The 14,039-nt window shown below is 40.2% G+C and overlaps 1 protein-coding gene across 1 annotated transcript in view; it reads right to left on the bottom strand.

The window, feature by feature from the left end:
- The window catches only part of GNA14 (G protein subunit alpha 14), a 161,785-nt gene that overhangs the window by 88,409 nt on the left and 59,337 nt on the right, over positions 1-14,039 (bottom strand). The window lies entirely within an intron of this gene.

The following is a 14,039-nucleotide window of genomic DNA, read 5'->3' as shown; positions in this document are numbered from 1 at the left end:
CACCCAGCAAGTGGGCTAGGGCAATCTCTTCCAGAATGATCTACCATTGTAGCTCTATTTAGCTTTGATACATCAAAGGAACAGGAGCTAATTTCAAAATCATTATTACTGGAGCCGTCCCTGTGGTCGAGTGGTTAAGTTCGTGTGCTCTGCTTCGGCGGCCCAGGGTTTCACTGGTTTGGATCCTGGGCGCGGACATGGCACCGCTCCTCAAGCCATGTTGAGGTGGCGTCCCACATGCCACAACTAGAAGGACCCACAACTAAAAAAACACACAACTATGCAGCAGGGTGCTTTGGCAGAAAAAGGAAAATTTTTTTAAAAATCTAAAAAAAACCCATTATTATCTTAGTTTTTTTTTATATGCCTCAGACATTTTGGGTTCCTGTAACCAAATATAATTAGTCCTGTTAAGCATGACAACTAAAATGCCTGTAACAATAGGATTTTAACTTATTTCCCATCTGGCATCAAGCAACGGAAACCTGGCCAGATGATGAAACGCTGTAATATAGGCTGATGGGAGAAAAGCAAGGGTAACTCAACCAGAGTTTCCTAAAGGTTTCCATCTGCTGTGTCATTAAGAGAACCCAGATAAAGACCACTTCCGTTGACTGAGTGATGATGTGACATGCTAGAAAAGCACATCCCAAGAAAAAAAGGCATATCAAAATCCCCAAGAAGCTTTACAGAAGCTAACAATTCTCATATATCATTCAGAGGAGCTTCATAAATATATATCATTAATGAAATGGTTAAATCTCAATTACTAGTCTTGCTCTTTGTTTCTTCTCCTCCAACCCAACTCTTGGATATGGCAAGACTCCTTAGTTTGTAGCTCTGCCTAAGACTATGCAAGAAACAGTGAAGGGAGAGAGTAAGACAAGGATCGTTTACTGAAAACTGTGTGCCAGACACCACATCTACCATTTTAAATATAGAGTCTTAATAAATAGTGTTGGGACTAGGTCTTAACTATATGGAAAAAAAATCAGATCTGTATGGCACATCAAAATAAATCCCAGATGAATTAAAGATTTATATGCAAAAAGAATTAAATGATCCATATACTTCAAGAAAGTAAAGGTGAATATTTGTCCAATATTGCATTGGAGAAATTCAGACTATTTTAATATAAGCAAAATGTAAAATACACCATAATAAAAACATGAAAAACAAAGGTCTTGCTAGGGAAAAGCCATTCTAACATAACAAAAAAATTATATTCTTCATTTAAAGAGCTATCGCAAATCAATTTTTAAAAGACAACATCAATAGAAGAAAAAGCATGCAAAGTACAAAAAGGAAATTCACAAAAAGAAAATACAAGCAGGCATATGAAAAATATTGAAAGATTACAAATTAAAACCATGAGATAACGTGTTTTGTCTATTAGAGGGGCAAATTGACAAAAAATTCCATTGTTAGTGGGAATATAAGAAAACAGATACCCATTCTAATTTATTCCTATAGCATTTGTACACAGAAATATATGACAGGTTGTATCAACATCATTTAAAATGTGATATTATATCATTCAGAAATTCCAATTCTAGGATATGTAACCCAAAGAAATCACTCGACAAACTGCCAAGGACATATGTAATGGGACAGTTATCACAGAGGTATACACAATAGCAAAAAATAAATAAGAAAGAATTAGATGCACAGTGGTAGGAGATGAAATCAATGAGTTATGGTGACTCTATGCAATGGAAATACTATATGGCCAAGAAAATGCAGGTGACTGCTCACTGACATGGGTCGATGTTTCTAGTACAGTAAATGAGAAAGTAATGCATAACACCTACCTTGCCTGGAGGCAGCATAGTAAAGGTTAAGAGGGCTCCCTGTGCTCAAATTCTAGGTCTGCCATTCCCCTGCTGCCTAACCTTGAACCTCAACGAGCTCCTCTGGAAAATGGGAGTAATCATAGCACAAGCACTTAGAGTACAAGCACTGAGGTGCTTAGCCCCTGGTAAATACTCAGTAAGTGTTTGTGTAAGGTGAAAGTGATCCGGGTTATTTTCACACTTGCACGCACACACACATATACATATATTGTTAGGTTGAAATTATGGTCACCAAACGTCAATAGTGGTCATCACTGCATAGTAAGGATACAGTGTTGGTTTTTATTAGTTATGCATAAAAAAGTAAACAAAATTCTATCCCCATTTGGTTATGAGCATCTCATGTCTATTAGTTGTCGAAGTTTAAACCTAAGTGTTTTTGCTAGATTTTCTTCTTAAGTTTTAATATCAGTTTTACTGTTTCCTCCCTATTCTCAATGTGAGGGCTTCCTATCCTGTAAACTATTCTAATACTAACATTATCCATTTTATATGAATTTTAAAATGATCTTAACTATTAACACTTCACTGCAAAAATTTCAGATTCCCCAGATAATTGGGTCAAAACGTTCTCTGACAAGACTCTTGGCTGAAAGGTCTATGTTTGTAAAGCGAAGAACTGAGCTACATTATATTTCCTTCCTCAACCTTCAGAACAATCTGAGCCTCTTGCTCTAAATTGCTCACAGACATGGAGCTCACTACCCCGTGCCGGAAGCCAAGTGGGATCCCATTTCTACTTTGACGATTAAAGATAAAATCTTGTACTTGAATTACATGTTTTTGTGGCTGGCTTTTCTTTTTTAAAATGCAAATGTAAAAGTGATACTTTTTACCCAATTGACTAGCAAAAATTAAAGTCGGATAAGAACAAAATGTGGGTGAATGTGCGGGGAAGTCGAAATTTTCATGCACTGCTGTTGGGAACAATAAATTAGTACAGACGCTTTGGAGAGACTTTGGCTGCATTTTTAAAAATAAAAATATGCATATTCTAGATTGGTATTATATGATACTATGGAGTTATTATTTAATTTTCTTAGGTGTGATCATTGTTTTGTGGTTATATAAGAGAATGACCTTGTTATTAGGAAATCAATGATGGAATATCTAGGAGTAGGCTCTGAAACTTTAAAAGATTCAGTTAAAAAAAAACCTAACCAGGGAGCCAGCCTGGTGGTGTAGTGGTTAAGTTCACGTGCTCCACTTCAGTGGCCCAGGGTTCACAGGTTCAGATCCCGGGTGTGGACCTAGCACCACTCATCGAGCCATGCTGTGGCAGCATCCCACACGAAACAGAAGAGAGTGGCATAGCTGTTAGCTCAGCAACAATCTTTCTCATTCAAAAAAAAACCTAAACACACACACTTGTACTTCTATCTATCCATCCATCTAGAGAGAGTGAAAGTGCTACAGAGTAAATGTTTGTGTCCTCTCAAAATTCATATGTTGAAACCTAATTCCTAACGTGTAGCATTAGGATGTGGGGCCTTTGGGAGGTGCTTGGGTCATGAGGGTGGAGCCTCATGAATGGGATTAGTGCCCTTATAAAAAAGACTCCAGAGAGCTCCCTAGCCCCTTCTGCCACATGAGGACACAGAGAAAAGGCGGCTATCTACGAAGCAGGAAGCAGGTCTTCCCCAAATACAGAATCTGCTGGTGCCCTGATCTTGGACTTCCCAGCCTCCAGAACTGTAAGGAGTAAGTTTCTGTTGTTTATAAGCCACCTAACCTTTTATAGCGGCCTGAATGGACTAAGAAAGAGAGAAAGGGAGAGAGGGAAAAAATATATATGGTGAAATTAAATAATTAGATATTTTAGGTAAAAGTAAAGCAGGCGAGGGGCTGGCCTCATGGCCTAGTGGTTAAGTTCAGTGGCCCAGGTTTATGGGTTCAGATCCCGGGCACGGACCTACACCACTCATCAGCCATACTGTGTTGGCAACCCACATACAAAATAGAGGAAGATTGGCACAGATGTTAGCTCAGGGCTAATCTTCCTCAGCAAAAAAAAAAAAAACCAAAATAAAAAAAAAGGAAAGCAGGTGATTATTACATGCTCTTTTACATTTTCTACAGGTTTGAAAATTTTCAAAACAAAAGAGTTGGAGGAAAAAGTGGCATATCTTCACATGCACAAGGAAACATGAACCACTGCGCCATCATTTCCAACCATGAAGAACTGAAAAGTGCCCAAACGTCCAAACAAATGTACATTTGTTGGATGAGATGTTTTACAGCAATGAAAGCAGTGCACTGAATCTGGAGTATATCTACATAGTGCTGAGTGAAAGAAAAGAAAGAAAAGCAGGTTGCCAAATGAGTCTCACAGGCTATTTATCTAAACTTTCATTTTCAAGCACACAAAATTATTTCATAGTTGCACAGCTGTGAAAGATACGGAGACTGGATTCAAAGACGTCATGGCAGATCCATGAAGGAGGATGCTAATGGGGTGGGAGTGGGGGATCAAGGAGAAAAAGGAGGGACCATGACAGGGCTTACAAATAATATTGATGAAAGCCATCCCATTCTGAGCTCCACATCTGGGGAAGATTTCTTCCTTTTTTTCTTTTTTTAATTTAATGGATCAAATGTTTTAGAAAGGAATAAAATGGACTCATGATAAAACTGAATCATTCCAGGCCACCACCACGGCATCACAGTGCCTCTCCATTTGGGTGTTAGCAAATCCAGAGACCCAAGCTTTCCTCTGCTTTGCAGCCCAGGGCAGCCACAGCTGTGTGCTCTAAGCTCTCCCCCTTCTTCCAAACCAGTCCCAAATCAGAACCCTGTACACACACATGTGCACACACACACACCCGCCACACCCCCGCCCCACAAGGGTCCCTTTTCATTCTCATTATGGTAATCCAGCAGGCCCTTCAAGGCACAGACCCTCTCTCAGCCCTTCATTTTGATGTGGACTGTGGCCAACACGGAAATAAACCAATGGGGTAGGGACGCTTCTCCATAGCAGCCTCGCCCCGTGCCTGAGGGCAAGGAGGCATGCAACATATGTATACACTGAATAAATGAACAAACGAAGACGTGAATAAGAAAGGGGAAGGGAGAGACAAAGAAGGAGAAAGAAAAAAGGACCAGAGAGAGAATACTAGAAAAAGAAGCAACTGACTCAGTGGGACTGTAATGAGATGGCAGAGCCAGCCACCTCTCCCGGATTTATTAGACCCAAAGGCAATTCTGGCTCAGTGGGGAAATAGCCAGAACATGGTATATGTCAACAAAATCGCAGTGAAGTCAGAGAAGACCACCTTGCTCTTTCCAGTGTTTTTAATGTTCTAGGGCAAGTAGAGACATTTTGCTGAGCATCCTCACTCCATAATTGCTCAAGTAATATTTCATTAAGAACAAAATGTTGGTCCGCAGGGACGATGAATGACCCACATTAGGGAAGCTGTTTGGCAGAAGATGAAACTGTTTTTTCAATGACTAACAAAGATACGATGGAAAAACAAAAGCAGGCCTGGACAAACGGCACAAAGAAGCAAGCTAAGTTTAAAACTGCTCCTCCTCCAGTGCAACAAGGGGTACAGTGGTTAATAGATGATTATTTCACTGAAGAAAACGGCACCATAGAATGGCAAGTCACTTTAGCTTTCATCACGGAATGAGACAATCCCTAACCAGGAAGGAAGAGGAAAAAACACTTTTTCAAAAAAGCAGAGTATCATTTGCATAATATTTTTATATCAGCGATTTATAATCATGTTTTTGAGGGGGGAATCAGAAGGGACCTTAGGAATTGTCTTACCCAACCCCCTCATTTTCCCAGTGAGCTCAGAAAGCTAAATGTCTTCCCTAAGTTCTCATAACTATTTAGAACCGCAACCCAGGACTCCCAGCTCATATTTTCCATGGGTACCACTTCACTCTTCCCCATTCTCCACCTCTGAAGTCTGCCTCAGCTTCCCAGTCTCTGAGGCTTCTGTTAGCAAACTAATTTTTTAAATTATTCTTAAGAAAATTGAGGAATTTGAATATAGATTGGATTCTATAATATGGAAGTGTTATCAACACTTTTCGGTGTGATAATGGCATTGAGTTTATGTAGAAGAATGTTCTCAACTAAGAAGCATTAGAGGAGCTATGCCATGAAGTCTGCAACTAACTTCCAAATGGTTCAGCAAAACAGAAAAAATAGATAGATATACATAGGGAGAGGTAAATAAATAAACTTGGCGATATGTTTACGATTATCGAATTTAGATGGAAGAGAAAGGGAGCTCATTATGGCTTGGATTCTTTATTTTTAAAACGTTGCATAATAAAAACAAGCAAAAGTAGAAATATTTTTTAAAAACACTATTTTAAAGCATTTCAGGTTTTGAGTGATAGACACTGTGCCCAGCTGCCCAGATACCTCATGTGACACAGCTAAGCAGACCTTCCAGGGGAAGGGGTTTATGGGGTTCCCAGATAGAACATCTAAAGCTAATGACAGCACCATCCTCTCTAGAAAGCACGTATAGGGAGTGGAAGAACCAGGAGAGGTTGCCCACTGGAGCAGAGGAGGAGACCCTGGCCCTGGGTGTCACTCACTGCATGCCGATCCTCCATAAAAGGCAGGTGTTGGGGTGGAGACTGCCTTTCTATAGAAAGGGAGAAGAAGACTACAAAAAACAGAACACAGACAATAATGATTTTCCAGGAAAGATACTCATTGCCTTGTTCACCTCTGTATTCTAAAGAAGCAACTTCACAGCTTCTAACCCAGTGTTGTATCTCTCCTAGGACATACCGTTAGTGAAAACGGAAGACCTCCCCTGAGCACGGGAGCAGATGGGGCTGAATATCTATCTGGGGCTCCTCCTGTGTTACCTGCCTTTGTTCTTTCTCTTCTCTTTGAGCCTGATTTAAAGTCTGTTGCTCTCACCACTTTGACATGAACCAGAGGAAGGATCTCCTCTCAGAATTCTTAGCTATGACTCCACCAGTTCCTCTGAGCCTCTACTCTTACTACCTCAGAGAGCTCCCAGAGCCAGGGCGATAATTCTCAAATGTTTAGTCTCCCTTCCTAGCGCTTTTGCTCCAAATGCAAACTTAGATCAGAATTTTTTCCAGAGTTTTTATACAGAGGTTTAAACAAGCTCCACAAGTGTCCCCTTGTACCTATTAAAATCTATGGCATTGTCCCCTCTGAGCCTGTAAAGTCACCGCCAAGCGGAGCTGGGCAATAAAGATGGGGCATGGTTAAGCTGATCACACCTGGTCTCATCCATTTCACTTCTTTGGCCGCCATCCCCAGTGAAATATTGGGCCCCATTCTAAGTAGGTTCACTTTAAGTAGGCTTTTCCCTGGATCGATGATCTTCAGATCACAGGGCCCCTGTAGGTCTTAAGCAGTTTATTCCAGTCCCAGCCAGAGTTAGATCTCAATATCAGATTTCTAGGTTTCTGGGAGCAAACACGGGTACCTGTTATCAAATATCCAGCAACCTCAGAGTCTATATGAAACCAATCCAGCATTTGGGTTGTTCACACAAATGCAGTAATTCAGTGGCAAGGGATTAAAACATCAAATCTCTCATCATGTACTATTGCCCAGCAAATGTAAACCCAGGAACTAAAACCAAAGGAGGAAGAGACTCATGGAGCTAGGGAACGCCATCATCTCAGCAATGGAACCTAATCTCTTGTTCTATTCAGAGCTCACACTATGTATTATCATTAGGCGGGAGGTACTGAATCACTTTCCTTAGGATGTGAGTCTGTTTCCATGGTGACAAGAGTGTGTGCCTTTCAACTCCAGGACAAATGAATGGAGCATTCAGTAAACCAGGCAATTTCTGGGTGTTTTCAAAGCCCAGGAAAAAACAGATAATGCCTGTAAGTCTTGCCAAACATTGATTTGTTTCATTTCTAAGTGCAGAAGAGGTAAATGATGGAGAAATGTAAGAGAACTGCATCCCAAACAAATATTGACCCTGGATCAAGTGTAAAACGTGCCTAATTCTCAGAGGGGTTTATCTTGTCAAATGAAATTATGTTGGCTTCAACCTGGATGGCACTAACACTGTGATTGTCATGTATTCAGGCAGAACACAGCAATAGGAAAAACTGGGTTTTTAACAAGATTTTTCCTACCAATCCAATTGAAGTGGCACTTTCTAAATACCAAGGATGGGTAATCTCACGTTCTCAAATGGTGACAATGAGCTCTGAATCTAAGTGAATAACTTTCAAGTCTATAATCCTTCCTTTTGTGAACGATCCATCAGACCATTTTCTATGGGGTGCAACTTTGGGTCTTGCCATCAAATATGTTCATTAGTTAGAATTTCTTTAAAGAAAAACCAGCACTACTTTTGCAGACTCTCTTGGTCAACTTGACATGAAGTGGAATGGCCACGGATTGGGAAGGATCTTGTCAGGCGCTGCAATTCCCATGAAACTATGTCAAACCCATCCCTCAGCTCACTTGATCTATTTTACCTTTAAAATGTGGATCTGCCCTTATTCAACAACAGAAAACTCTCCCAGACAATATGCCTCAAAGCACCTCCCGTCAGATCCTTATCAAATTCTTTTTTCAAGAAATGTCCACAGATAATTATTTGAAGGACACACAGTCTACTCTTTCCTCCATATTTGTGGTTCTTAATCCTGGCCACACTTTAGAATACTCTGAAGATCTTAAAATAGAAGCCCCACCCCGAGGGATTTTGATTCAATTGGTCTAAGGTGGGGTCCAGGCAGGATAGTTTTAGAAAGCTCCCCTGGTGATTCTAAGGTGCAGCCTGGGTTGAGAACCATTGGTACCCAGGGGCTGTCGGAATGGTCGCACCTAATGAGCTCACTTGTTAAGCACTTATTATTACACATCTTATACATGACTACATTTCTCCTTATTTAAAAACTTAAATACAGTTAAATCCTGCCTTGGCCACCTCCACTGCCCCCCAAACTGAACCCCTCTCAATGATGGGTGCTCTTCCAGAATTTTTCTATTTATTTACATACATATGCATATTACTGATAATTCAGTGAATACACATATATATGAAAATGTATGTGCATTTCATTTTACCAAATAATTTCTAACATGTGTCATACCATGCATTTTGTTCTGCTGCTCTGTTTCCACTTAACAATATGTCTTTGAGCTCTTTCCACGCAGCACTTCTCTGCCTCATTATTTTTAACCGCTGCATAGTATGAACATGCCACAGTCATTTTTAAAAACCATTCTCCTAAACCTATGCCATCCAATACGGTAGCCACTAGCCCATATGGCTATTGAATATTTGAGTGAGGCTGGTATGAACCGAGATGTGCTCTAAGTATAGAATACGCTCCAGATTTTCAATGCTGACTACCAGAAAAAAGAATATAAAACATCTTATTAATATTTTTATATTGATTATATGTTAAAATGATAATGTTGGATATAATAAATAAAATATAACATTAAAATTAATTTCACCTGTTTATTTTTACTTTTATTAATGCAATGATTAGAAAATACAAAATTACTCAAGTGGCTCACGTCGCATTTCTATTCAACGACTCCGTTCAAAATGATGGGCATTTAGGATATTTGTAGTTTATTTGACATCACAAAAAACGAAGCGCCCCAGTGGACATTTTCATACATCAGTGGTTCTCAACAGGGGGCAATTTTGCCCCCTAGGGGATATTTGGCAATGTCTGGACACATTTTTGGTTGTCATAACCCGGGAGTGCTACCGGCATCTAGTGGGGTCAAGGTTGGGGATGCTAAATACCCTACAATGCACAGCACAGCCCTCGACAACTAAGACTTGTCTGGCCCAAAATATCAATAGTGTTGAGGCTGAGAAACCCGGTTATGCATGAATCCTTGTCCACATGTGGGAGTGTTTCTCAAAAGTAGATCTTAAGTCATGGAATTGCCTGTGATTTTGAAATTTTCATGGAGACCGCCAAACCGCCCTTCAGAGAGGATATGCCAGTTTCTGCTCCCATCGGCAGTACGTCAGATATTCAAATTAATCGCTAAAGAACAAACAAGTAAATCTAGCCTGGAAACATTCGAAAGGCTTCAAAATGCCCACTAAATGTCTTGAGTTCTTGCTATCATCAACAGGAGTAACAATACAACATTACATCCCAGGGCTTTAAGTAATATGTGGAGGTTTTCTCTCTCCCATCCTTTGAAAAATTGTCTTCTTTGATCTCAGAACACAATTCACTTCATGCCTTGGCATTGTTAATTTACAGCTAACTAAACTAACTAGTACATCTGTCTGCTTTTCAACTGTGGTCAAAATTTGAATCTTGGGAGAGTGAGCTACAAGTCTCAAATACTGTGCTAATTTTAAAAAACTTACTTGCAGTTATCTTACATCCAAGGCCCTAAAGCACTATCTTTTTTCCCAGCAAATGCTGCCCTTGAAGTGACCTTCATGTGTAGTAAATGATAATACGAGTCATGTGCCAGGGCCAGGTGTTTGTTCTCAAACATACTATGTATTTATTAGTTAGAGATGATCCTGTCAAACAAACCAGCAAGTAGAAATACATTAGAGATCTAAATCTGTTATGCAAATCCGGAGGTAAAATTTATATGAAATGCATTGCTCCCATATTTGCATTTTACCTGGTCCTTTTTAGGAAGCAAGATGATTTACCTTCTCCAATTTTCAATTTGCGTATTTACAAAAATGCAAATTGTAGCCAACCTGGATTATGTTTTGAGTTTTTGCATAACAAGTCAACTGTAAGGTACTCTACAGCCATAAAGCTTTTTAGGAGAATTGTGACTCTTATAAGCTGCTTCTGTTGTGAACTCCTAATAAAGAACTAATTTTAACTTTCTTCCTGGAGTGAATTTGAATCATGAATTCATTCTCAGTATGAGAACAGGCAAAACAAGATGAGTGCTAGAAACAATTACGATTCATTCTGACTAGTCACCATTTCTCCCTCATTTAAAAAAAATAAGTTCTGTGGGGCAATTTGCAGAGTAAAAGTATTCAAATTATGGCCCACAAGAGTTGAAATGACCTTCACTATGTCTTGGTCTAAACTGATAATTATTGACTTTCATATTGGAGGCCTAAAAGATTCCAGATAATGAAAGAAAGAAAAGGCGGGCGGAGGGGGAAGAGGAGAAAGAAGAAGAAAGAGGGAAGTCTTCTAAGTTTCTAAGCTGTGCCTTCCTGGGTTCACGAGGCGGGGCAGGGATGGGAAGTCTCGCAGAATCTGTCTCGGGCCATCCCTTGTTCTGTGCCCCTCATCCCTTGCAGCAGGCCACAGAGCACAGATGGCTGTCCCCAGCAAACTCCCTTTGGCTGACCTGGTGGAGGTAGCAAAGACGCAATTTAGGCATCAAAGTTCCCCTTCAGAAAATGCTGATGGGATTCAGTTTGGAAAGAGAATGTCCAACCACTTCTGAGCGCAGCAAGGATCTTTGCTACCTGATAGTTTCAGGGGGAACTCCAAATCAGAGTTTTTCATTGCCCAGGCAGAAAGAACCATCTGTTTAGCTGAGCCTTGATGAGAAACCCAAGTCCCATAGGCTCACTCTCGCTCATTTTGTGTAGGGCTCTACTGCCCCATATGCATTTTAAGCTGAATACTCAGCCCCCGGTATCTTTTTTGTTTCTTTTTCTTAAATGGGGTAGAAAAACATGTTTCTTCCCTGCAGAAGCTGGCTTGACCTTACTAGTGACCTTACTAGCATCATTGGAAACATGCTTCAGGTATGCCCTTTCCTTGATCCTGGCCATGAGGTCATAACTAACAAGAGAGGCCAAGAGAATCATGGTCCTGTCAGCGCAGTGGCATAGAGGTTATCAGCACTTGCGCTTCTAAGACAGGAAAAGTCGAGAAAGGGAAATACATGTTGCCAGATACAGCCTGGAAGGTGCTGGTGCTTCAGCTGCTCCTCTCCAGGCTGGAGGAGCCAAAACCGTCCTGCCCAACAGGTGTCCTGAACACCTGCTATACGTCAGGTCCTGTGAAACAGCCGTGAACAAGATGGACATGGTCCCTCCTCCCCACGAGCTTAGAGAATGGTGAGGGGGAGACAACTCAACAGGAGACCACTTGAGAGTGGAGAAGATGGGGGTTGGTCCACGGAGGGTTTAAGGCAGGAGGAATAAAGGGCCAAGGCTACCTTCCAACTTGTTTCTCCCCTGGCTTCAATGGATTTGAAGGCCTCTGTGTCTGGATCTCTGAACTGAAAGCAGAAACATCTTCTAGGGGAAATGTACATTTTTCTTTACATAAATCACACAGGGGAAGATGTCCATAAAGTGCAGGACTGGGAATTTTATTTTGATGAGCTTTTGTTTTCTTGTTATTGTCTGCTTGTTTGAGGGAAGTTGTTTCTCTCTCTTTAAGGTAGACACATAAAAATGTAGGTCCTTAATTCTAAATCAATTTCCTCCCAAATTTTTAACAGCTTTGTCTACATACCGAAAAGTTTACCCATTTAGTGGTTTTTAGTATCTTTAATGAGTTGTGCAATCATCACCATAATCTCATATTAGAACATTTTGTCACCCCAAAAAGAAACCTTCTACCCATCAGCAGTGATTCCTGATCCCCACCACCCCAGCCCAGGCAATCACTAACCTACTTACCTCCAGAGATTGGCATATTCTGGACACTTCAATGTGGGATCATGAAATACGTGGTTTTTTGTGACTGGCTTCTTTCACTTAGCATAATGTTTTTTGAGGTTCATCCATGCTATAGCATGCATCAAGACTTGATTCATTTCTATTGCCAAATAATATTCTATTGTATGGATATACCAAATTTTGTTTATCCGTTCACCAGTTGATAGAAATTTTGGTTGTTTCCACTTTTTGGCTCTTATGAATAATCCTGCTGTGAACATTCATGCACACATTTTGTGAGGACATATGTTTCACTTCTCTTGGCTGGAGATCTACGAGTGGACTTGCTGGGTCAATTGGTAGGCTCTCTGTTTAACCTTTTTTGGAACTGCCAAAGTGTTTTCTAAAGTGGCTGCATTGTTTTACACTTTCACTAGCAATATATAAGCCCTCAAATTTCAATGTTTCTGAATTTGAGGTACAATTTATAACCCATGTGCATGTTTAATATAGTGGATGTCCTCCTTACATTCTTTAATAGCTGTTGGTTATTAAATTAGTTGTGTATCTTAAATTAGTGGTATCCTAGAATAACAGAAATATAATAAGTTATTTACTGAGCCCCAACTAAGTCCTAGGCACACCTTACTTGATGCTCATTGATTCTGTGCTAGAGGTATTAATTTAGAGAAGAGGAAACTGAGGTTCAAAAAAAGGGCCATAATTAGATAGCCACTATCAGCACTACACAGTGGTCTGTATTGAATTGGAAGTTGGGTTGGTTTTCTGCCAAAGTCCAATTTTCTTCTATATTTTCATACTGTTTTTCAAAGATGAGCAAGGGGTAGTACATACCTTTCTATGAGTTCAAATTTTTAAAAAGTACTCTGGAGGGACCAGAGATTAACTTTGACAGGGGGAATCTGGGAAAGTATCTTGGGATAAGTGGGACTTAAAGTGAGCCTTGCTTAGCAGGTATGGATCGAACATCTTAAATCAATGCTCTAAGAGTGTGCCTCCAATATGGCAGCCACTAGCCACGTAAAGCTACTGAGTACTCGAAATGTGGCTGGTTCAAATTGGGAAGTGCTGTAAATACACACCTGATTTCAAAGATTTAGTAAAAAAAAAAAAAAAAGAATGTAAAATATCTCATTAATAATGTCTACATTGAGTATGTGTTCAAATGATAATATTTTAGATACGTTGGGGGTAAATAAAATATATTATTAAAATTAAAGATCAAGAACCACCTCCCACCCCCAAACTCTCCAAACTCATAAAAATGCTGGATCAACTATAATACCCATGTTACTGCCCTGCACGTAAAGGGATGAGAAATTGAATCAATGCATAAAATCGACTCTAGAAAAACTCCTCTCAAGGGAGGTAAGGACAGAAACTTGGAAAAGAGAAGTCAGTAAAAAGATAAAGAGCCAACACAGGATCTCGTAAAGGAAGAGTCCAGGCAAATTGAGAGATGGGGCTGTCTGGTGAGTTAAGTGAAGACAGTGTCAAGAAGGAGGGAGGGCCGGTGGTGCCAAGCGCTGAGCAGAAATGGAAACAGACAAAGATGAGATCATCCTTTTGATTCAGTGATGAGGAGGTTACCCCA

This window comes from Equus asinus, chromosome 23 (genome assembly GCF_041296235.1).
Source record: "Equus asinus isolate D_3611 breed Donkey chromosome 23, EquAss-T2T_v2, whole genome shotgun sequence".
Classification (NCBI taxonomy): Eukaryota; Metazoa; Chordata; class Mammalia; order Perissodactyla; family Equidae; genus Equus; species Equus asinus.
The sequence above is the reverse complement of the archived record's forward strand: the minus strand, read 5'-3'. Positions and strand labels throughout refer to the sequence as shown.